This window comes from Balearica regulorum, chromosome 2 (assembly GCF_011004875.1).
Source record: "Balearica regulorum gibbericeps isolate bBalReg1 chromosome 2, bBalReg1.pri, whole genome shotgun sequence".
Lineage (NCBI taxonomy): Eukaryota > Metazoa > Chordata > Aves > Gruiformes > Gruidae > Balearica > Balearica regulorum.
The window spans coordinates 112,423,483-112,448,785 of NC_046185.1; the positions used below are offsets into that span (position 1 = coordinate 112,423,483).

At 39.5% G+C, this 25,303-nt stretch overlaps 1 long non-coding RNA gene across 1 annotated transcript in view; it reads left to right on the forward strand.

Moving 5' to 3' along the window:
- The window catches only part of LOC142600502 (uncharacterized), a 96,085-nt gene that overhangs the window by 28,207 nt on the left and 42,575 nt on the right, over positions 1–25,303 (forward strand). Inside the window, exon 3 of the long non-coding RNA XR_012834024.1 lies at positions 23,017–23,156. This is a non-coding gene — a long non-coding RNA (uncharacterized LOC142600502). The remainder of the gene's footprint in view (positions 1–23,016; positions 23,157–25,303) is intronic.

The window sequence follows — 25,303 nt, forward strand, 5'->3', positions numbered from 1 at the left end:
TCTGCTCTCTCTACAACAAATTTAAATTTCTTCATGCTGCCTCTAAAACAAACCTCTTTGCCCTCCAGCTTTGAGGTTTGGAACACTTACATGGTAGCTGAACTTGCTGGTTGTCTAAAGAAAGTAAAAAGTGAAAGTGCTAACCTCTGTGATGTGGCCAAGAAATATTGATAAGTGATGAATTCTTTTAATAACACCCTACTACATTTTCCCAGACTTTGTATTGAGACAAGGCGAGACTTATCTTGGAAATATCTGTACTGATGTCATTGTAGTTATACCACAAATGGATGTAGCCCATCAACTGCACTAGAGTTACATTAGACATGAATCAATTTTTATATATATTGATCAGCATTAGGTCATGATCTTTCCATGAATATACACTCAAGAACTCAAGGATAAAGTTGAAGTATAGAATCAGCCAAGAGTATAAATATGACAATTTTACCTCACATTAGCAGTGATAATGTATTAGTTCAAAATTATATCTGTAATATAGTTTTATTTTTCTGTTTTTCACAAAAATTTCACCACATCTTGTGGGAAGTGTACTAAGAATGTTCTTTATTAATATCTATGTTCATGTCAGGTACATTAGTCTATTCATCTTCTATTCCAATGAAGTCTTTTTTTGTGAGAGGTGAAAAGGAGTATTTTTAGTTGTAGCCTACTGAGATAGCCTATGTTTGCATTCATGAGAAAAGGTGGGAACATCCATTTATATGCAGTGATAGTAGTCCAACTTTAACTATAGATAACAGGGCCATTGAGAGAAGAAAGCATAGATCCTTCTACCCCTATGTATTATATCTATAAAATGACCCTTGCAACTTTCCCCGTCAACAGATTCTGCAAAGAACAAGTACTGATTGAACAGGTGCCACCTTCCAATACTCCAAAGCATAGGCAGAACAAACCCTACCTGATGTTATCCAGTATGTTGCTTATTACTGCTTAATCTGGCCAGATATACGGTATGATAGTTCAATTGAGGTCATGTTGATATTCTTGTCATACTGGATATCAGTGGATGGCAAAACCGATAGTGAGATCCTCTAATTGGGACAGTGTCAGTCATTTTCCTTTTTTTTCAGGAGCCAATACTGCATTATTGTACACAGAGAACTGCAAAAATTCCGTGGGAGATGGGTGATGCTGAAACCAGAATTGCCTAAGTCCATTCAGGTCTTTGTGTGGACTAGAAAAGCTAGGGCATCACTTAATCCTGAGTTGTTTAAATTCTCCTCTGGTAGTCTCAGTCCCCTCCTGTTATAATGCAGGTGTACTGCTGTGACTCTATTAGTTGTTCTCCCTGGAATTTCACTACAAATGATTACTGGAACAAGGAGCATTGGTGGGTGGGGGGCAAAGATTTATATTGTAACAAGATGATGTACTCTGTATGGCTTCTAATGCTACCAGTGTCTGCTCAGAAATTAGGTGTGCTATTTCTCCTTTTCATGGCCAAACACATATTCAGCTATGGTATTCATGCAAGCTCATTTGCAAAATATATCATACAATGTATGTTCTACATACATGCTTTAAATGATCCTCAGAAGATTTTTTGTTCCCTTGTCATTTAGAGTCTGCCTTAACTAGTGGTTCCTATTCAATTCCTGTCCCACTAGCTATACTTTGACTGAGCCATAGAAGCTGGAGCTGGAAAATAAGACAGCTAGCAACCCTGGGCTACCACTGCATGTTTTTACCTTCCTATGTATATAGAATGTTTTTGTGGGCCTTGTTCAGAGAACCCTTCCTCGTCAGCCTTAACTCCTTGATACTTTTCCCGCTTTCCATCTATGTCTTTTTAATTGTGAACCCAGCACCTGATAGGAATTTGCTCTTGCTAAAGCTCACCCAAGTATTCCTCCTAGGCAAATCTCAGAACTTCTTGTCTACTTTTTCCTCTTTAATCTTCTGGCTGCTTTTGGCACTACTGGTCTCTCCTCTCATAATCTGTTTCCTTTCTGGCCTCTTTTGATTTTCCTCTGGCTATTTCCGCCATATTTGTAAGGTCTCCCTCGCTGCCTGCTACATCCCTCTCTTATCTGCCACAAGTGTCCCTGAAGGCTTTGCCACTGGTCTCATCTCTCCCTGGATCTATTCACAGGAGGAACTTCTGCCATCTTCCAGCCTTCTGTTCTGAAATAACTTCACTGCAATTAGCAGACTGCATACTTATATTCCCAAAAGGTTAGAGTCTTAATTTTTCTAACTTGTTTATTGGTATTTTGGGGGATGAGAGAATGAATGTGGTGAAGGAAAGAAGGAGTGAGAATATAGTCAATATAATCGGACCCACAGCCCATGCATTGTAATAGCTGAAACCACCACTTGTTCAGTTATCCAGGAAACATTGGGATAAAGAAAGTCAGAGAAAACCAAACAAAACTAGACATGGTTATGGTATAGAAAATATGTCCTAGAACCATAAAAGTTCCATTCATGGAACCATTTCATGGTTAGCATAATGAGAACAGCCTTAGATTTTCCTTTTCCACTTAATTCTTTTTTTACTACTGAAATCAGGAGGGTGGAGACAAAAAGAGTACAAGACAGTGTAATAATAAATTACAGACAAAAATGATTCCCCAAAATGTATGTACTTTGAAAAATTTCACCAACTGGCTGTGTACTTTGCTTCTTACAGTTTGAAGCTGTCCCTGCTTTGATAGTGTGCAGGGCAGCTGAACCAGATGACCTCCTTCCAAAGTTACGCTATTGTTCTAAAAAGCCAAAAGGAACCTATTTTTTAAAAGATGTCTTTTCACTGGCATTTTCACTTAAAGTCCTTTAAAGGGTTTTACTAGCTTCTTAAATTATTTATTTCACCGAGACAATTGTTATTTAGCACGTGCTTTACCTCCTCATTCAGACCAGTGTCCTGAGCAAGGCCTCCTCGCAGATCCACTGCTTCCCAGACTGACAATGATCTGTCACTTGTGATTTCCACCAGCTATAAGTATGAGAGATGAAATTTACACCTCAGCTAGACCTATCCTGTGAAAACTGCTCTAAAGCAGACATAAAAATGCCTATGGTTTAATCTCTTCAGTTTAAACTTCTCTTAGCAAGTTTCATGCATACACATAAAAGTCAAATCTATATGCTACCCATGTTTCTTTCCTACTAGAAACACATCTAAGGGAATGGTTATAGTTATTTCTGTTTTTAAACCTACTTGGTTCTCAGTTGTTACAGTGAATAAGACAAATATTGCCTATATCTTGGTCTGAGATAGGTAGGTTAGTCACAGATAGCTGTATAATATAGCAGGTACTTTTGCAGTGACTGTGACCAAGTATTTTATTTATCATATGATGTTTTCTTTAAGAACACAGATGCACTGGAATCATTCATTCTCAGCTTTTGTCTAGCTTTTTTGTTGGTAAAAGTGGATGCATAACATACGTAGATGACAAAGGGAAAGTTGTGTCATTAATGTGGATGAATTTTCTCATGGATCCAGCTTTAGCTGCTCAAATTAGGCCATTGCCTGAGAATTTTAGAAATGTGTTTTGTCTTTCAAAAGAAAGCTCATTTCTTATCTTTGGAATGAAAACTCCATAAGTGTGCAAGGTAATACCTCCCCTCCAGGAGGATCTCATAAAATTCACTACTTTAAAAATCTCATTTTTATATCTTCCCCCCCGCCCCCGAACCCATATTGGCAAAACAAACAAACAAAAGCAAACACTGCCCCCAAAACCAATCCCAAATCAAATTGGATTCCCTATTATAAACACAGAATTTTTGACAGATCTACAGCAAGGATGGCTTTTGAACCATTACATGAAAACATGCATTATTAATAAGGTAGAGCCTTTTCTTAAAAAAAGCATTAAAAGCAATGAAAAATTACTTCTTACTCTGCTTAGCCTTCTAAATCTTAGTAATACTTCTGACTACTTTCCAAAAGTGTTTCATGATAATAAGTTGCTATTAGCAGTCTCCTAAAGCCGAACTCTGCTGTGACAAATGTTAGCACTTTAATTAGCCTATTCGAAAAACACAAACATAAGAAATATTGACTCTGTCCGATCCCTGTGAACCTTTAAAATCACTACAAATTTCCTTTCTCCAGCCTATAAGGCAGAGACCACAATGTCTTACTGAAACACGGGCACCCAGTTCCTCCACGACACCAGCCAAAGGTGGAACATAAGAAAACTCTGGAAATTGCTGTTCAGAGACACCCTGCCGGCTTTCGCTGCCTCCAACAATCTGCTGCAAATTCTCAATTTTCATCTTAAAATAATGCTTTTATATTTTTGCAGTGGGCAATTACAGGCATCACAGATCACAGGAAAAACAGATGTGCTGCTGACCAGTTAACTTAGTCTTGCAGAAAACTGTCTACAGCCAAACAGCAGCAGATGGCAACTTACCCCTGTTCCACTTCATTACCTCAGTAAGGTGTGAATGGCAAGGCTTGTACCACTTAGATTCTAACGTTTTTAAGCAAAGGGATTTTTTTCTTTTTTAAAAATGAAGTATCAGCTAACACGCATCTTCACTTTCGTGACAGTTGGTCCAAACAGCTAAAGCCATGAACAGAGGAAATACAAATATCTGAGCTTTTAACAACAGAGCCTCATAGGTTACATGGGTTTCATAGAGTATGTAGGGCAGGACTCTGAGCTCTGTGATGTGGGTGGAAAAGTAATTTCATTACTATGGAATTAAAATCAACTGCACTACACTGGAAAAAAAAATCTGGTGAAACTGAGAGCAGGAAGGAACTGAGTTCTTGCTCTATTGCTTTCTCTCCCACCCTCTAAGTGATTCTCTGAATTCCCTGTTAGTGTCTCTGCAGAGTAGATAACCAGCTATTTTCAGAGATTTCTTAGAAATAATCACTAGGACAAATAATTAGTGTACACAATCAAGATCCTCAAAGGCACTTTGGTGCCAAATTTTAGGGAACAAGGAGCAAGTTGCCTAAAGTGTCTTGCAGTTTTTGAGCTTGAAGCTAAAGACTTCAAGATGTCATTAACCTGTCATCTACTTGCCAGCTGCTGGTAAAACAGATTCTTTGACCCGGAAAAAAAAAGATTCTGCACGTGTAGAACAAAGTGACACAGAAGATATGGAATGATGAGAATGAAAATGTATAATCTGCAAGTGAATAGTTCAGTTATATTTCATAATTATTTATTCTAGGAGCCCATATAATAAATACTTAAGCAACATCTGTTCCCCTGGAGAAAAAAATGTAGATTTCCTGGAAATCATCAATTAAATTATAGAGATCTTGGTTAAAGTGCTCATAGGATCTACTCCAGTTCTATTCCTAGAGGTTTTTGCAAAAATAAGTGAGGGCAAAATATGGATATTCATCTAACATAACTGCTGAGCCTTCTACTGCTGAGCTCATCTACACAAATCTTTTCACTGAAATACCTAGAAACACCTTTTGTGCAAGCGGACAATGGCATACAATTCCCCTGGCTCTGTTTGCTCAGAATGCACGGTCACCCAAAATAATCCTCAAACAAAGGAGGTGGTTATCCCTCAGTATCACGGGTGGGGGACAGCTGAATTCAGCTAAATGTTATATTTTTCCTTCCCGAAAGAAGAATCCCACATGTACAACTGTCACTTCATCACCAGACATCGCTTCACAATGGAATTTCTCCTTTGGTTTTGTGAGAATGTGGAACTTATATTTCCAGGTTACAGGTGTTTTTAATGCATTTTGATATCAGTATTTCAGCTTCTTTGTCTGAAGAAGGCAATTGTGTGAAACTATGGGCATGATTTTCTTATACAAGCTTTTAAGGGTATAGTTTGCTGCATTATTTAAAACTGTCTTTTTCAAGCTGCTTGTTCTTTTAAATTGTTGACATTTCTCCCTGAAATTCTAATTTTAGCAATGTCTTCATAGAAATAGGCACACAAACTTAATACATTATGATATGGAGCCTGAAAGTGTATACCCCTGCCTATGTGAATTCTTCCCCTCATATATCTATTTTTTCATCAATCTTCTGCATGCTTCCCTCTCTATTTTTGTGAGAGAAGGTGGTTAGTTATTGAAAATGAGAAGGTTGAAGTATCAAGCTGTGCAGTTTCCTACGCTGGTAAGAATTGGCATGAAAATAATTTTGAAATATAATCACTAATGCAAGGAAAAGTTTTAAAAACTGCCAGCTAATAGTATGTTCCTCAAGGCATCCCTAGAATTAAGTATTTTTGTCAATTATTTAGTAAGTGCCTAATTTGCTACTACTGGAGAAGAAAATTACATGGTTGCTTCTAAATTATTAAACAATATTTTGATGGCATTGACAGAGCAAATAGCAAGATATTGACCACAGTCATCATGCTATAGACAAATTCTCACAGTTTTCCTTTTTATCTTTTTATGTGAAATTGAAGAGAAGAAAAATATCATTAACTGTTATGAACTATATGTGCAAACTGTGATTGGAAGCTATGCCAAGAGTTCACCTTCCTTTAGATTTTCTTGTAGAATCACTAATTTATAGGGATTTTTCTAAGAAAGCATTTAGAACTTCACAAAGAAACTTGATTGTACCGTATAGTCAATTTTCTGGCTTTACAGGATTTTTGCTCTTCTGCTAATCATTGGCTTCAAGGTCTATTTTCAGTCTTTTGAAAGAAATGTCTGCATCTTTAATAGCATTTTAATAAAATGATACCTAGATTTCAGGCTCGCTCCAACTGTACCTCTTTTTTTTAGGCATATTCATCAGGAAAGGTTTTTGGTTTTTTTCACTCCTAAATTTCAAGTGGCCAGCAAGTCATTGTAAGTGTCACATATTCAAATGTACATGTCCAAAGAGCTCAAGAGTTCATGACCAGGCACGGGGCAGACACATAGCCTGTGGTTATGGGCAGAGAGAGAGGGAAAGGCTACTCATAGTGCCTGGTGGACATTTGGATTTTGGACTGAATGTAGGTGGTTACCATATCTGTGAGATGGACAGGAATTGTCCTAGGGGAAGGTTACTCCTTTGTTATGGAAGAGATTAGAGATCTGGATGAGAACAGGAAGAAAAGGTGTTCACCGTGGAAGCACCGGAGTGTTTCTTTGAATTTGTACATCACAAAATTTGGGTTGATGACCTCACTTAAGAGTATATAAGCTGTGGCCACATATAGGAATGATTGAAAGATGGGCCAGAAATACCATTATGTAGGATATACAGGAAAATGAGGTACTGCAGAGTTCTTTAGAGTATGTACTTCAATGTTGTAGTTTTAGAAGACCTCCATGGTCAAGGGCTTTTTTTACAGAATTTGCTGTATTAATTCAATAATCAATCAATCAAGGCCATTTTTGATTCATCATTTTTTTCCATGTTCTTGGCAGAATTATTTTTTTCTTTGAAGGACAAAGGACAACACTCTTAGAATAATATGCCAACTTATTTCAAGTTCTAGATCCATTAAGAGTGAAGCTTGGCTAACAGCTATTGAAAACAGGAGGAGCTGCTCTACTGATACATCACCACAGGAGATGCACACAAGTACACACAGAACTACATATGCCAGTCTTTTTTTTCCCCAGGTTTTTTTAATGTACAACCTAGTCATGGTGGCCTTCTCATAAGAAAAAAATACTCTTAGCTCATTAGTCTCAAATTAGGGTTTTTTTCACTGAGAAAAATTTCAATAGAACTTGAAAATGTTTAGGCAAAGCCTTTCATTCCTGCAACCTTTTATTTGCCTAAGAGCTCATGAAAACTAGTTAGTTATTAGCCTATAGCACTAGTCGTTAGAGTTGAGACAAGATGCCCAAAGGATCCAAAATACAAAACGGGAGAGAAGCTCAGGCAATATAGATGAGAGATGGAAGTGAATGACAAAGAAGAAATGGCTTCAGAGAAAAAGCAAGCAGAGTAATTAGGAGCCTGGGGTGTAAAGTCAGTGATAAGCAGATGTCTGGAAATGTGCATCCACAATGTAGTTGCAGCCCAAAAGTTATTATACCTTCATAATATCTGACAGCTTGTGCTACTGAAACTTGGAAACCTCTTGCACACCTTCTATGCCTGCACATCTTCTGCAATGATAAATTTCTAGGTGAACCCCTCAAAAATGAAGGAGAGTGAGTATCAAAACTGCTACAGAAATATAAAAACTAAGTTCGTGGTTGAAAACCAGAATCATGTGCATTTAAATCATTCCTTATTGCTTAGGTAGGCTCTTAAGCACAGCTGTCCACCTGCCTTGTCCTAAGAAAGGGTTTTTTCCTCTTAACATCTAATCTAACCTAACCTGTTTTGCTGCAGATTAAGCCTGTTGCTTCTTTCTGTCAAAACCAGATTGCTTCCAAGGCATTTTTTACCAGCATCACATTTAGCATCCACTGGGCTCAAAACACTTCATGAATTGCTCCTGTTTCAACTGAAATCAGTGAGAGTTTTGCCACTGAGAACAGAACACGGGATTTGATTATGGAACCCTCTTGGTGCTTCTGAGAGATGGTCATTTTTATATTTCTTCTGCAGGTGTGAGGATGTGGGCATGAAGAATGGGATTAATTTTACCTAATGTTAGCACTTTGGCATCCAGTCTGTTAATCTTTTAAGATCTCTCTTGAAATTAACAGGAAGAGGAAGGGAAGTTTGGAGGACAGTTCACCCTTCCTGTTTTAGCGTGGGATGACTCCCTCTCTGTGAGGTTACTATCTCTCAAAGACAAGAAAACTTGACATCCTGCTTTTAGGTGAGGAAAAGGCAGAAGAGACAAATTTTATTCACAGTGATTATTTCTTCAAATGAAGCAGTGGCTGCACTGACTTTTGGATTAAAGATAAGAATCTGCTAGTGTGGTTGGGATATGGACTCTGGAGTGAACAAGCGGTCCTACTCTACAATATTAACGTAGGACATTACTCTCTTTTGCTGTTTTGATGGTTTTACATCTCCAGGGTTCCCACCAAGTAGAAATAACTATTCATTCTGTGTAACTTGCCTGACTGCATCCTCTGTGCTTGACCAGAAGGTTGCAATATTAGTCTGGTGCACATTTGTAATAGAAATGCAGCAGTGGGTTGTCAATGAAGATCACTGTAATCTGGGGAGAGAAATGTCTCCTGCTGATTTTAAGCTCAGTATTGCAATTCTAAATGGTTTTCTTGGAAGACACTTAGTCTGGGAAATCATCGGGGAAACAAAGATTAGTTGGGCGTTCCAGTATCACCATCACAAGCCACTCCTGTGGTACTGCTAGGAAATGGCTTTCTCCCCCTATAGATATTGATGGCCATATTGAAAAGCTTAGCTTGACCTCATGTAGAAGAGCTAATCAATCAACACACTAACACTCCAACACATGGATCATCACCTTCAATTACTTACTCTTTACACAATATGTTACTTTCAAAATTTGAATGAAAGTATCACCAGAACTGGACATAAAATTTACAACTTTTTATAAGTTCAACCTTTACTGTGGGATCTTTGTGAGAAACCCAACAGATACTGTATCACAATTAAAATGGAAGATACTAACTGCAGAATTTCAAGTCCAAAATTCTCCAAAATTACTTTAGAGCCATTTTTGAAGGGGGCTTACAGCCAAAAGAGGGTCCGATTTAAAGAGGATTGGTCCCCTGATATGTCAGTGCTTAGTAGTTTGATGGATTAGGCTGCTATTGAGTATTCAGTCAGTACCAACCTACCTTTTGGTGATGTTGTTTGTTGCTTCCATTCTACCTGTGCATGCATTTTCTCTTGATAAATGATTTTTCAGGAGTTTTTTTAAGCAAGCTCCAGATCGCTTGAATCCTAGTATGATGTACCCACTGGCAATGTTTTTCAAAGAGGTTACAAAAAGAAAACTCTAGTGGTGACTTCTTTCTGAAAGAGCTAAGTCTACAGAGAAATTTTGAATTAATTAATATGTTTAGGAGAAACCTCTCCCATGTCAGTGCACTCCACTGAGCCTCCCCACTCTCCAGGCACAAGGTCTAACACCATAACTTCTCTTTCTACTGGAAAAGTCTATCTACCAAGAGGTTAGATTGACCTTGGCAATTCCACACCAGATAAATAAATACAAATATCTCATGTCAAGACCTTTCTGTTCCACATATTCAGCGTGTTTCAACAGTATAAGCAGACATAGTTCAGGCTCAGAATATATAAACGCAAAGATTAAAATGCCCTTTTGTCCTAGAGTTTGGCACCTTGCAAGGCAGGGAAGCACACTGGCTGCACAGCACTAGGAAGCCAGCCCAGAGGCCACTTGCACAGCTCAAGGCTGGCTGCTGTGATTGCAACAGGGACTGTTCAGAGAGGCCCCAACACAGACCAGCCAGCGCAGCTCAAGTGCTGGGTTCATGTTGTGAAACTTTTTGTGGAAGAAACTGGTGAGCAAAGAGAGGGGGTGTGTGGAATGTTACTTTATATATGGCAAACGAATTACATTGTCATTAATATTGCAAGGCTTTTTTGCAGAAGAAAAAAATCCCTGCTTTATTTTAAGATTTTTAGTATGGTTTATTCTGAGATTTAGAAAACACAAGAGAGTCAGGCCTTCCAGACAAATGCATTTACCTTGACGGAATGCATTTGCAATAGCTTTACAACAATGGCCTAGAGAATACTTGCAATTCACATTGGACTTTTTTTCCCTCTTTTTTTTTCACTGCTTGGAAAATGGACCTGGTTCGCAGGCCTAATTCACAGCTACCACACCTACTCTCTCTGCCCAGAGAGCGAAGAGAATGAATAGGTCAATCACCTGACATATTTCCATCCAATTTCAAGGGTAGAATGTGTTCATTTTCTGACTAATGGCATGTCATTTTGCAGAAGCCTTTGGTCGCGAATTAATCCTGGAATCAAAACAGATTTTCCGGGGAGCAATCTTCCATCAAGTATTGATTTTTTTACACTCATGGAGTCTGTACTCCCTAATTTAACCTGACAATGATTCTGCACAATGGGCTGGGAGCACCTTGGCAACTCACAGAAGGAACTTTTAGTGTCTTTTCTTTCTGCAAAGTAGTGGGGGGGTAGGGAGCGGGGGGCGGGGGGGGCGGGGGGGAGAAAAGACCCAAACAACACAGTCACTGGGGGAGTGTTTACTGTCTGATGTTTTATTTCTGATTATTTGGAATGGAGAAATAATGCTAACTTTAGAAGTAATGTAAGCTGGAGATGTCTCTGAAAGACCCATGACTGAAATGCTGTTTATGGCAACAGTCCCCTGCTGCTCCTGCACCTTTTCCTCACCCCAAGCACTCTGGGATGCTAATAATACAAAACGTGTGATAGCATCTCTGGTTGCAGCTGATGCTTTTATGAGATGACATTTTTCTCTACAATAAATAAATAAATAAATAAATGCTTACACACACAGAAGCCTACAAATGCGTCCTTTCCCCAAAAGATGTTTTGACTCTGGCCTCAGAAGTCCAGCTACCAAAAGCTATGCTTTGCTTTTGGATTCTCCTACAAGAGAGATACCTTTGTATCTGCTTCTCTACATGCTCTGTACTAAACATCTGTTCTAGCTGTTTGTTCTATTTATTTGACTACTTACGCCAATGAGAAGAGATGAAAAATCTATCGCTATGAAACAATAAAACACAACAGAATGAAAAGCTAGAAATCATTTAGAGACAGGAAGATTGATGGGACAAGATGTGAAGAAGAAGCCATCAGAAGCTGGTTTTTAATAGAAAACTAAGATAGGGCATTTTTGTTTTTGAAGGTACCACTGCTGAAGCAAAATAATGTAGTGTAATCATCATTCCCACGTTAAAACTCCTTTCTTAGAGATGAGAAGCAATACATATATTTAAGACACAGTGGGTAAGGTGCCCATTCTTTTGCCTTATTCTGAAACCGAAATGGAAGAGGTTTTAAGCATCTTGCACAAAGGTCTTTGCAGAAAAATAACATCTCTGCTGATGATTTCTCCATTAGAAACGCCACATTACTGGAAACATTGCTATATGACCTGAAGAATAATTTTTTTTTCCTCTGCCATTTTAGAGACACTCACAATTTGAGAGGTATTTCATTGGAAATTTTTTTTTTTTTTTCCCCTCTGTAAAACAGCCTTTCAGCTTTACTTGGAATAGAAGAAATACAAAAGCCTTTCTTGGCCTAACAGGAAAAGATTTGGAGAAAAACACAGCAGTCCATCCTTCAGCTTGGCCACCACAAACCTAACATAATAATTACATTTTTAGGCATATCATACCAGATAGTTATGAGTTGTAGATGTGACTGCAAATTTCTGAGTGATGGAACTTTGTCATTGTCAGTGCTAAATTCAAGAGAGGACATGAGGAAGTGTAGAAGAGGAAAATGGCTTCAGAAAAGACTTAAATTCATCCTGTGCCTGGCTGAATCAGGACCTAAATTCCTGAAAACTGCAATTCCAGAGCATAATACAGGAAATATTTGTTGAAAATAAATAAACTGAGATACACAGAAGAGGTCCACATACAGTTTCAGTAATGATATTAAGTAATAAATCAGTAATAGTTACTCCAGAACACTAACAATACCATATTATTTTTCCATTGTACTATTTTAGGAATACCTTGGAAACCACAAGATAAGTGTTTTCTGGCCTCATCAAAAAGGTTAGGGTGAAGAGCCCTTGTGTGAAAAGTTTTGAGTGATAGAATATGTTTAAATTGTTACAAATGTTTATAAAAGTGCTTCTAGGCATAAAGATGATGACTGAAATCATACATGGGATCCATTGAAGACAGCTCTCTTATTGTTAAAGAACTCTTTTCTCGCAAGTTGTTTTTTTTTTTCCTACTTTCATCTCATTTTCCAGAGACAGTTTGAAAGAGGACTGCTTCTTTTCTTCCTTGTTTTATGAAAGTGCCTTTATACATTAGCAAAGTGCTTTAATAACACGCACTTTGTAAAAGTCAAAAGTGCTCTATTACCCCTAAGTATAGAAGTAAATAGCACTTGTTTTAATTGAAAACATCAAACTTTTGTAGCTCTAAACACATCAAAGACACATCCATTTGGGTATGTGTTCCAAAAGGTGAATTCCACTGCTTTTAGGCAGACTGCAAAAGAATCAAGCTTATTAGAGCTATGAGAAATTTTCAAATTGAAATGCCTTTCAACCTTCAAGTGGTTAAAATATGGAAATGGTTAATGCATTTAGCATGTGAAGCCACTTTGAAATAGTGAGTGGTTTAACCAATTATCCCTATCAGCTGAGATGTGCCAACTGACCACAGACACTGTCTTAGGTCAGTCTGATTTCAAGGTAACACATGGTGGCTTACATTTTAATGAAACAGGTTAATCCATAGGTTAACTAGCAAAGGGAGATTTAAGCTGTTGTGTTTTACTTTACAGGAGCATGCACTCAGCCTGTTGCTGTGGCTTGATTGAAGGACAATATGATTTTGATCCACTGTAACTTGACATTTCTTCAAGTGTACTTAAACTTTATATACACAGAAAAGTGTAGTGATTTACTTAGTGTCAGTGTAACAAAACTACTTCTAAACTCATTTATCTTCCAGCCTTCAAGGCAAAACTTAAATGGCTTAAGGAGTGTCTTATATTTAGTTGGTCAGTTATTAACTTAACCTGAAATAAGATAATGTCTCACAGTAGGGGTAAAGAAGTGGCCAGAGTGATTTCTGAGCTAAATTGAGTTACATTGATAAAGCTTTTGAGACCAGATGAGGGCTACTGGCTCTGGCACAGAGTATGGGCAAATGATGAACACAGTCACACAACCATGGTTTAAGAAGTTACCATCTGTCAGCAGAGCTCTAGTAACTGACTGTGATTAGATTTCATTTTGATTAAACAGCTAATGGAAAGGGGACAAATAAGAGCAAAAATCAATCACATCCCCAACCACCACAATACTAACAGGATTTTAAATATTTGTACAGGATTTGACCTCCTGATTTCTACAGCCTTCTTTTCCCTAAAAGGGTGAGCCTTCTTTTTCAAAAGCCGCCTGTCCACTATTATTTATTTGCATTACCATTTGCCTAGAGGCTTGTGTCAGGACTCCAGGCACGTGGTACCAGCATACACAAGTTACTGTCTTTCTTTGCCTGACAAGGGTGGCAATAATGCTTGGAGTCCCCACAGAGTAACACCTCTTGTACACAAGCCCCTGATACAACTTCCACACTAGGGCTGTACTACAGCCTTAATGGTGTATGATGCTTCCATGTGGATGAAATCTCCTTCACATATACTCAGGAGAAACTGTACAAGGCTCTATGTCCCTGACAGAGAAGGGACGCTGCAACTACAGGCAGAGCAGATACTAGAATTGAAGTCTCCTGATTCTCAGGGGTACACTGATAATAATTTCTTGTCCTCTGTACCTTTAATAGCATAGAAAGTCATAACAAAATTTTCTCTTACTCTTTAAAGTCAAACTTAACAAGAAAAATACGTTTCTTTTTCAACAGAATCGCTAGCTCTGTAAATTCCTTAGTTGCCTGCTGCTGCACTTTGCCGTGTGGGCAGGAGGAGGTATTACATGAAGATTTCTTAAGCATTTTTCAAATTAAAAGTAGAAATGTATCCATGCAGAGTACAGACAGTTTGGACAAAATTCTGAGAGTCCAGGGTGAGTAGTCAAATTCTTCATTACTTCAAGCAGGCACATGTTTATTCAAGGTGTTGCCCACAGCACCTAGAACATTCAGCTGGCACCAATCTTTATGATAAGAGGAGCAAGATGTTAAAAAATTAAATCACATTTAGGACCCCTACTTTCAGGTTACTGTAAAAGCCTGTTGAGTCCCCACCAGCTCCCTTTGAAGTGAATAGTGAAGGACCCAGTGTTTGCTACTTTCAGACAGAAGCCACAGTTACAGGTCTGCATTTTGACTTCAGAACATAACCTCAGAGGCTCTCTTTGATAAAATTTATTACTGATTTATTATCAATCACCCCTACATAAGGATGCACATAGCATAACATATACTATGTGACATATCCCATGCAGTATGCAACCAGGAAAAGATCAAAAATATAGTGTACACTTTTTTGTACATATCCTTTCAATCTCTTTCTCTTGCTTTGTATTGTACCAAAGGTGAGTTGTTTAATTAGAAGAATATCTGTTTAATCAGTTTAGGTCAGGACTAGCTGCTTGCAACTGAGAGGCAGTCTGAATTGTATTGTGGTGTTCCAGCATTGCTCAATAAGTGTGACAGTCAGACATACCTGGAAAGAAATAGACTCAATGAAATAGTTGATGACTTAATGAGCAAGTACATGTGGAAAGGTGGTCACAGCCAGTCAGGTACAGGTGTGGTCTAGCAAATGTCTACAATTACCTTACAATTTATCCTAACTCATATAGATGCTACTAATTCAAGGTACCTTATTAGTAACTCTGGTTACTAATTATCATTACTAACTTGTAAATTAAGTTGTCATTGTGTAAACAAAACAGAATTTCAAAACCAGGCTGCCAAATAGCTGTAAATGTTTACTCTTCCTTCCCTTCCCCTGCCTCCCAGCTATTCTCTTATTTCATTCTTTTATTTACCCTGACTATCCTTGTCCCCTTGCTTTGAGGACTCCTATCTGCAGTGCAAGAACTATGTTTCTGATGACTCAATACACCACAGCTATGGACTCAGGAATGCAGGTACCAAGTCCTTGTACGCCATCAGCACTGCTGACCTGGCGCTAGCATTTAGTTAGTAGCAAAGGTGGAATAAAATGTATTAGCTTCATCCTAGCATGGTCAGAGCACACCAAAATTTGGTGAAGCTAATTGGGGTATTTTAATAGTTGCCCTAAGATGCTTAATTTTCTCCTCCTATGTTGGAGGCTCTTACAAGTCTATAATATGAAGTTACACCTCAGTCATATCAGTGGTAGATCTGGCACCTTTAAGTGTGGTTAGAAAATGTTCAGAAGTTTATCTAGCAGTTTACTACTACAAAAAGAGAGTAGTCCCATTCTGTCTTTTGTCTTGGCTGTGATGCTTCTCTGATAGCATGGTAAGCCAAACTCAATTTACTAATTCAGTGGAAAACTAACTAACTCAGGTAGGCCTTGACCCATTGTGTTTTCTTCTGTATTAATGAGCAGGGTGAGTTTACCTTGCAGTTAGATGAACATCAGAGCTGGTAGAAGAGAGTGAAGGACTGAAAAGCCAGGAAAAAGCACTGTAAACAGTAAAGGTAGGGGCAGGACTGAGCCCCTTTTGGAACCTACAAGCTCTCAGAGGAGCTCAGCTATGTCACCTCACTATACATTTAAACCCACAGTCATGGGCTGTTTGAAACTAGACTGTTGAAACACTTTTTTTTTTTTTGGGGGGGTGGGTGGGTGGAAGGGAATGCAACACAAAAGAGAAAGCAAGCAAAAAGGTGGTATCAATCAGCTCTTGGGCAATCAAGATCTTAAGCTGTTTTAGCTGTTTCTGCTGTGGGTCTGCCCATGACCTCAGCAGCAGAGGGCTCTGCTAGTGAGTTTGACTTCATGTTTGCAATAGACTGGGAATATGCACTCTGAGGTTACTGTTCCGCCAGTGTGCAGTGCCTCATTATGCCTTCTTGCTCAGTCCTGTCTCTGGGTCTAATGATACATGTATTTCTGATATAGACAAGACAAGCTTGGGAAAGCAAAGTTTTCTTGGTCTAATTGTAGAACAAGCATCTCTGAGCATTCATGTGGCTCCAGTCTCCAGGATGATCCAAGTGAAACATTTGCAGAATGCTCCTCTCTAAGGGAGCCTTTCTCCCAAAGCGAAGCTAATGTTGCATACTACTTGTCAGGGGGCAGCCAGAGTAGCAGCTCTTTAAGGGACTAGAAAGAGGATGATGATCCAGTTAGCAGGATGTGCTGGCCATGAACTCATCCTACCATCCCTGAGAGAGACGAGCAGGGCAGGCTTAGGGAGGGTGGGAAGATGAGCTCAGCCCAGGCTGTCAGGCAAGTTCATGGTGATGAGGCTGATTTGAGGCCACACCAGGACATTAGCTGGCAGGTCAGCCAGCTCAGTGGTGTGAAGTGCCAGGGCAGGGCTGTGGGGAGCTGGAAGTTAGTACTCCTACGGCAGGGACCAGTGGTCCTGGGATGGGCTGAAACAGGGTCCTGGGCAGGGGTCAGGGCAACCCCCGGGGGAGGACTGGGCAGGAACAGTAAGGTCTATTAGTGCACTTAGTGCCCTGACAGTACCAGTCTTCACACAAGTTCACACCCTTGAGAAAAAAAACCCTAAAATCAAACTGACAAAGCCTGAAAATGCAGCCAGAATTTTTGTCCCTCTGTCGTGGTTTTACCCCAGCCGGCAGCTGAGTACCACGCAGCCGCTCGTTCACTCCCCCCCATCGGGATGGAAAAGAGAATTGGAAGAGTTAAAGTGAGAAAACTCGTGGGTTGAGATAAAGACAGTTTAATAGGTAAAGCAAAAACCGCGCGCACAAGCAAAGCAAAGCAAGGAATTCATTCACCACTTCCCATGGGCAGGCAGGTGTTCAGCCATCTCCAGGAAAGCAGGGCTCTGTCACGCGTAACGGTTACTTGGGAAGACAAACGCCATTGCTCCGAACGCTGCCGCCCCCCCCCTCCTCTTCCTCCAAGCTCCTTATAAACTGAGCATGACGTCATATAGTATGGAATACCCCTTTGGTCAGTTTGGGTCACCTGTCCTGTCTGTGTCTCCTCCCAACTTCTTGTCCACCCCCAGCCATCCTGCTGGCAGGGCAGTGCAAGAAGCAGAAAAGGCCTTGGCCTCGTGTAAACACTGCTCAACAATAAGTCCATAGAACAAAAACATCTCTATATTATCAATGCTGTCTCCACCACGAATCCAAAACGTATCCCCACACTAGCTACTATGAAGAAAAATCAATCCTCTCAGCTGAAACCAGGACACCCTCAAAGAGAAAAGGGCTAGCAACTCCCAGAGTCCACCTGCCATGTTGCCAGGCCTATAGATCTTCTCCAGGATGGTCCGTCCTTGTTCCACCTCTGCCTTCTGAGACAGCTACTGGTTTTCAAAACTCTCTCTTTTGCTATTCAGCAACTGCAGGGTAGTACCTTTAAAGTTGTCTCTTCAATTTTCCATGCATTTGCTAATACACACATACATGTTACCTACCAAGACAAATGCTGAATGCTAGAAACCAGAATAATTGTCAGCAGTGTGAAACTTTATTTTCAAATACGCAGACATCTATGTTGGTTGCAAGTATTAGAGCTGGCGTGCTCTAAATGTCAACACCATTTTAACATCTATAGAAGTCTGTAGAATTAATGATGGGAGAGATTCTTATTGTAAATGTATTGGAAATGGCAGCATTCAGTTACCTGAAAATGTTAAAACATTGTCTACTAAGAGCTGACAAAGACAATCAGTAGATGCATGCTTTAGTTTGTCAGACATTCAGCCCCTGAAGACCTGTTCCAGCTCACTTTGTGTTCATCTGAATGTTGTGTTCATGGTGCCAAGAGGAGCAGTCTGGCCCAAGATTATAGTGACTTCTGCCCTTGGGAAGACAGGGGCGAAACCGTAAATGCCTTGAGGTGATCTGGGGGGCCTGCAGTCACTGGTGCTCTGGGTGGTGGTTGCTGCGTGAATGCTGCAGCGGTGTAGCCCGTAGTCTCGCCTGTGTGGAGGGGTGCTAAGGAAGCTAAAGTAAAGGCTTTTGCAGAAAGATACCAGGGCACTCTGCCCCTCTGGGAAGCAAAGGGGAGCAGAGTCCATAGGGCTCTTCTCTGGGGGTGCCCTGCCAAAATGCAAAGACAGAGAGTTTCAACGCTTTGGGGGCTGTGGATACATCTGTACAACCTTCCAAGTGTTTGTTCGGATGCAAAATGTCAGTGTTCCCAGAGCTAAATAAAATAATTTATGTATTTTCATGTAAATAGCTCTATTACTTTAGCTTGTATTGGGTAGTGGAAAATAACCAACAGCCTGTATCATTCAACACCAGTGCAGATTGCTTTGAGTAATTTCCAGTAGTGACAGGCTATCTTGACAGGATAATTTATGTTTGAATTTCATTCATTTCACAACATAACTTGCTGTTCACCACTGAACTGGACTCTTCCACCACCTCTGAGAGGAAACCAGACCTCTCCTGAATTTGAAGTCTGAGTATGCAGCTGGCTTGTTTTACACACCAGAGAGATCCTTCCACTAATTATCTTATTTGTGCTTTATGTAACATCCCTCAAAGTAGCTAGTGCATCTGCCAGTTGAAACTTAGTGTAAGTGGTTATTTGAGTTTTAGACTTGGACAATAAAGATGGCACTGCAGCTCAGATCCCCGAATGCCTTCAGAAAACAAACACAGAAAGGTCACTAACAGAAATTCACTAATAAGTTTCAACATGCATGCAGAGAAATTTTTTTTTCCAGTTTTCATTCAAGTCTCATTTATAGTTTACTACCATTGACACCGTTTATAGTTTAATGTCACGGAATCCAAATTCTCTCCTGCTCACTTCCTTCCTTGCAGCTGCTCATAAGAAGTTTTATTATTTTAGAACTGTTCTGAATCTAGGCAGATGTATAAATATCCTATCCCCCTTCTTCTTGCAAGATCCCCCACACCCCTAACAAAAAACCTCTGTGAATTTTCTTCCAGGAGGATGTGTAAGAGAACACCTTGAAAAAAGTTGTTAGACTTTTATATGGTTATTTTATGTGTGCATTTCACTTTGCTGCAGGCAATGGCAGAAGGGGGAAAAAAAATCAATCCATATTTGTGTGGAATGAAAAGATGAAAAGAAAAAAAAAAACCTTCCAAAATAATTAGCTGCGTGGTGTAAGGAATGAAATCATCAAAAATACTTGACCTGTTCCCCTGCTGCTGCTGAGCCCTTAAAATACAGAAACACATTAAGAAAAATTGTTAGGAAGGTTTATTTCAGAGAATAGGGCTCTTGTTCTGGAGATTAGTGAATGCTAGCCTTTTTCTGAAGCCTGGGACCTCCCCAGTTCCAATTTAGGGGTGAGTGCTTTAAAATGCAACTTAAGCCAAAAATAACATAGCAAGGCATTTCTTTAGAAAAAGGTAAGTGGGTCAACCATTCATTCAGCAATGGATTAAAATATGGCTACAATGGCCACAACTGAAAAGTTTTATGTATCTATGTCAGCATCTATGGCATGTTTGTGTGCATATATATATATAAAAAAATACACAAGTACATATATTCATATAAACATATGTATGCTTATTTGCCTTTGTGTGAAAATACATTCGCATGTGCATACATGGTAAAGGTGGTTAACCTTGCATCTCTTCCAAAAGGTGGAATGCTCCCGTTAAGTCTTTGGAAGATGCAGAAAGGAAATGTAGTTGCAATTGGTTTGGTTGGAAGATACTTGAAAAATAGTTTATTTAAAATGGGAGGACTTCTGAATGGTTTAAACATACAGCCTTACCATGACAGTGCATTAACAGTGGCCAACTCCAGCAGGAAAGATTAATATTACTTATAAAAAGCCTGGTGTAGAATGTTTGTTGTACTGCCAAAAACACTGTATAGGAGGTGTTTTTTTTGGTCCCTGGCAATGATTTTTGCACAACGTACTGAGTAATCATTGTCTACAATGCATTTTTTTCCACCATAAAGCCTGTAGAAGGAATAATATGGCCCTCATTTTTCCTCTAGCTTCTAAGGAGAACTCTAAAATATATACCTCATGCCAGTAGTCCATAAACTCCAGTTGTGCTCAAGCACTATGCAACCTGAGGCTACCAAGATCAATAAAATTATTGAACCCACAAATATTTCTACAGCTAGAATTTTGTGGAAAATTTAGGGAAGCATATATATCTTTATGTAGGAAAAATAGACAAAGAAGAGGGCCGTTGTTGGTAGGAGGCAAAGTCTGCTGGATTCAGACTGCAAGACAGTGAACATCAGAAATGTGATGTTCATGGTTTGATGCCAGAGCAGTATAAATTCAAGATATGCAACACATTTAGGAAATGGATTTAAGGAGGATGGATGACTGGCTCTGACGATTGCTAATAAGAGACAGAATGTTTCCTGCCAAGGTCACTGGTTTTTACTCCATTTCATTATCAATTATTAAATATCTCTTCCTCTTATTTATTAGTTTACAAGTTGTTTTCACATGAGGGACACCATTTGGTGTCCTATGTGAGGTGAATTGTTGATGACAAATCAGGCTCAAAGCAGAGCAGTATCTGTAACAGGAAAGCTGTTGTTGTATTGGTAGTAGCTTGCACTCTGCCAAGAGTCTGAAGTGGAAGGACAAGGTCTATGTAGGGATATAGAGCTTGATTATTTTTTTCTCTCTCTTGCTATATGTGCTATAATGCATCAATGAGAAAGATAGGTCTTGATTTTTCTATCAGTCTGATACTCCACGTGTGCAATAAACTTCCTCCCAGCATGATAGCAGGGAGTGTATTGGTGGTCAACAACTGGCTTTCTACTCAGACATGCTCATGTCTAGGGCCACCATACCTTATGAAATAAAAATAATAAATTTTAATTTTTCTTCTTCACCAGAATGGCAGCTTAAATTAGAATTTATGAGATTGAGAGGCAAAAAAGAGATTTGGTCATGTCATAATGGTAAAAAATTAATGAAGACAAAGGGCAAACTGCTTCAATATTGATATGAAAAACAAGAGCATATTTCAGGGTTTTTTTCTCACAGACTTCCTTGTTTAAAGGAAACAGTCTGTGAGGTTCATTAACAAAAATACAGGTATTTCTGGCAAGTCAGTCCTCAAACAAATAATCCTCATTTTTCAGAACAGATATGGCGTTACCAAAGGAAAAAAAAAAATATTACTGAGAGGATGTAAGAGAGCAGAAAATTCAAAGCACCATCATAGGTAGTGTGAATCTCCCTAAAGGACATACTGAAACTGTGAGGCTGTGAATAATTATCTGCTTTTGTGGGGGTGGGTCAGATGGGGTGAGGTTTTTGGATCCAGCTGTGCTCATGGATGACATTTCTGTGCTCAGCCTTTTCCTCATTCCTTTCTTTTTGCACTTTGCCATTGGAGCAGCTTGTGTGATTGCTCTTCAACCTGTTTCAGTGATAGAGAAGCAGGTTAGCTTAAAAAATTGGAATACTGAGTGTTTGTTGAGGTTCTCCCAACTGAAATGAGTTAGTGAATGAGAAGAAGAGAGTATCTCTTGAAAGATCTGAAGAGTCAGACATCTTTGGTATCTGGGGACATGGATGAGAAAGGGGCGTAGCAGCCAATTCTGCTGTTGCAGATGTTTGCAGAGCACAGTTGCCTATGCCAAGAGAAAATTATAGATAATCATCTTCTAAAACTTGTTGCCTCATTGATCTGGATATCAGGGCGTTGAGGAAGACTGTAAATTGCATCTGCCAGCTGTATTCATAGTCTTTGACTCCATTCAGGTTGCACTGTAAACGTCAAAGGTAGAGGAAAGCAGTGGCTGAAACACTGAAAAGCCAGAAGGAAAATCACTAGGACTGACCAAAGCAGAGGGAAAAATGCATGTTGATTATCTGGACTATATTTAAAAATTACCTTACCAGCTCATGAAAGAAAAGGTCTCCAGGACTGCATTTTAACCCAGTTATGTGTATTCCTTGGCTAAACCTGCTATTTATTTCATCAGATTTTCCATTTCGGAGACCGGAAGGTCAGCTCCACAGTGCTTTCCAGCTCCTCAGTGTCTGTGGCTGCACAATGACTTTGCTTCCTTATTCCTGTCTCCCAAACTGGCATACTGAAGTATCCTTATGCTTCAAGAGCTAGGCACCACGTGCTCCGGGTGCCTGCACTGCAGATGTTCCTATTCTAGCCACAGGGTTTATTACCAGGCAGCGCACGAGGATGCAGCCCCAGTGCAGAGAGCTGCCTGTAAGGTTGCTGTGGGCTTCATTTAGCTTTGAAGTACGTTTGGCTTGCACAGCGCTCTGTGGTAGGACATGTGTTTTCCTCTTTGGATGGCGGGTTTGGGAGAGAGCAATAAGCCTCACTGCCAAGCATGATCAACCTTTATTCTGATAAATTGAACTGGATACAGACTGTGCTGGCCTCCTTTAACCTATTTTACTGCACAGGTGCCGAAGACAGTCTGCTTCAGAGCTTCTTTGAAAGCAGATGAGCATTAGAAGAAGAGGAAGGCATTGAAAAGAAATGTCCAAATCCTGTCCAGTTCTGGAACCAATGCTCAAGCAGCTAAGCAACAAAGCTACTTAAGGTAAACCTATAATCTTGTACATTTGAACATCTCCCCCCAATTTAAATAGGCTGCTTCCAGTGTGCAAAATCTTGCTGACAGTAGCAAACAAAAATGGCCTCAAACCTGCTGCAGATTTTGTTAAATTCATGAATGAAAAGTTGTTTTTATTTCTCTCCTGTTCTCATGGTTTAACCCAGCAGGCAGCTAAAACAACCACACAACCATTTGCTGACTCCCCCTCCCCAGTGAGATGGCAGAGAGAATTGAAAAGGAAAAATGTAAAGCTCGTGGGTTGAGATAAAGACAGTTTAATAGGACGGAAAAGGAAGATGATGATGATGATGATGATAACAGAATATACAAAACAAGTGATGAACAGCACAATTTTTCACCACTCAAAGCCGATGCTCAGCTAGTTCCTGAGCCGCCCCACCTCCCAGCCAACCTCCAGTTATATAGGGAGTATGATGCCATATGGTATGGAATATCCCTTTGGCCAGTTTGGGTCAGCTGTCCTGGCTGTGTCCCCTTCCAGCTTCTTGGGCACCCTCTGCCTTCTCGTTGGCAGGGCAGTATGAGAAGCTGAAAAGTCCTTGACTGCTTTGAAACAACTAAAAACATCACTGTGTTATCAACGTTATTCTCATCCTAAATCCAAAACACAGCACTACACCAGCTGCTAGGAAGAAAATTAACTCTATCCTTGCTGAAGCAGGATACCTGCGTTCACAAGTAACCTATTTTTCTGATTTAAACCCTGAGCCAGAAAAATAGACTTTCTAATACCTCACAAACAGTTTATACTGGGAGTCTATTTTCCTCTCCCCTTTTCTTTTAATCACCTTCCCCGTCCAATAGGAATGGAATGCTTTTTTAAGCTAGAGATTTTTTTTTCATCCTAAATTACAGTATAACTGCTGTATTGAAAATGGAACTGATAGACTGCTTTCTTTCAAAGACAGTACCTCTTCACAGTAAGGAACAGTTTTAAAGGAAGCGAAGGCCTACCTACCTGTTGTTCTGGGAAAGAGAGTTGTGCCCATTTATTGTAATTTAAATACACCCCTGCAAGATTTTCTTATCTGAAGAAGTTAGCAGTGGGCTTTGTGAAAGGAAGGATGTGAGACCAGACAGCCCACTGGTTCTGGCTGGTATGCCTGTTCTGAGGCATTGGTGGCTGCACTTGTAAATCACGTGAAAAATACGAAGAACTGTGAGTACCAGGACTCATGAAATCTGGTTTCCTAGGATGTGCATCTCCTGGTGGCTTGTGAGCTCAGTGTGATATTTTTTCCTACATCTGGGGGTTTTAGAAGTACTTTCTTTCTCCTTGTCCCATGTTGATTTTCTGGTGCTGAGTAAGCGTTCAGTTTACTGCAGCCTGTTTCTCACCTGGGACTCTAATCTGCCTCTTTCTTCTCCAGGCTATTTTCATTAAACCTGTAGTTATCTGTGAGGTTTCTTCCCTTCTGTCACGTTAGTTTGAAACTGGCCAATGGTTTAAAGCATTGAGGTTGAAATTGTATGAAATCTAAATAGATAAAGCAAGCTTTCTTTATGATATCAAGCAAATGTGGCTACGTAAACATTTAAATACACACAGAACTGATTGCTTACCTGAGACATGATTGGACTAGGCTGGAGATGCTGCCTTTGCCTATAGATACATTCAATTTTACATATTACAGGATTACAGTATGTTGATAAAATTAAAATAGAAAATATCAAGCTGTGCGCAATAAATAAATAAATAAAAGCCATGTGATTCTTTGAAAATCAACATTACCATCCTGCCCTCTAAAAACCATGAATGATTACATATCAAAGAGGATTTAAATTAGTTTTAGGAAAAATATTTCTATTACTTCAGTAAAATAGTCTTAGGGTCAACATTTATCTTTTAAAAAATGTTAACTTGTTTAGAATGGTCAGGTTTCAAATTTTAGTGTGAAATTCAAGCCATTTCCAGACATAAATGTAACTTGTCATATTCTCATCTTCAGTTGATGTCTGGGGCCACAGGACCACAGCAGAAGAAAGTATGTTATAAATAATACAGACTCCTCACAAGCTCGATGCACAGTGAATGTATGCTCAGCTGATACCAAGCAATTGATAGGCTTTTATTACCATGTACAGCTGTTCTAACACATCTTAGGAAGAAA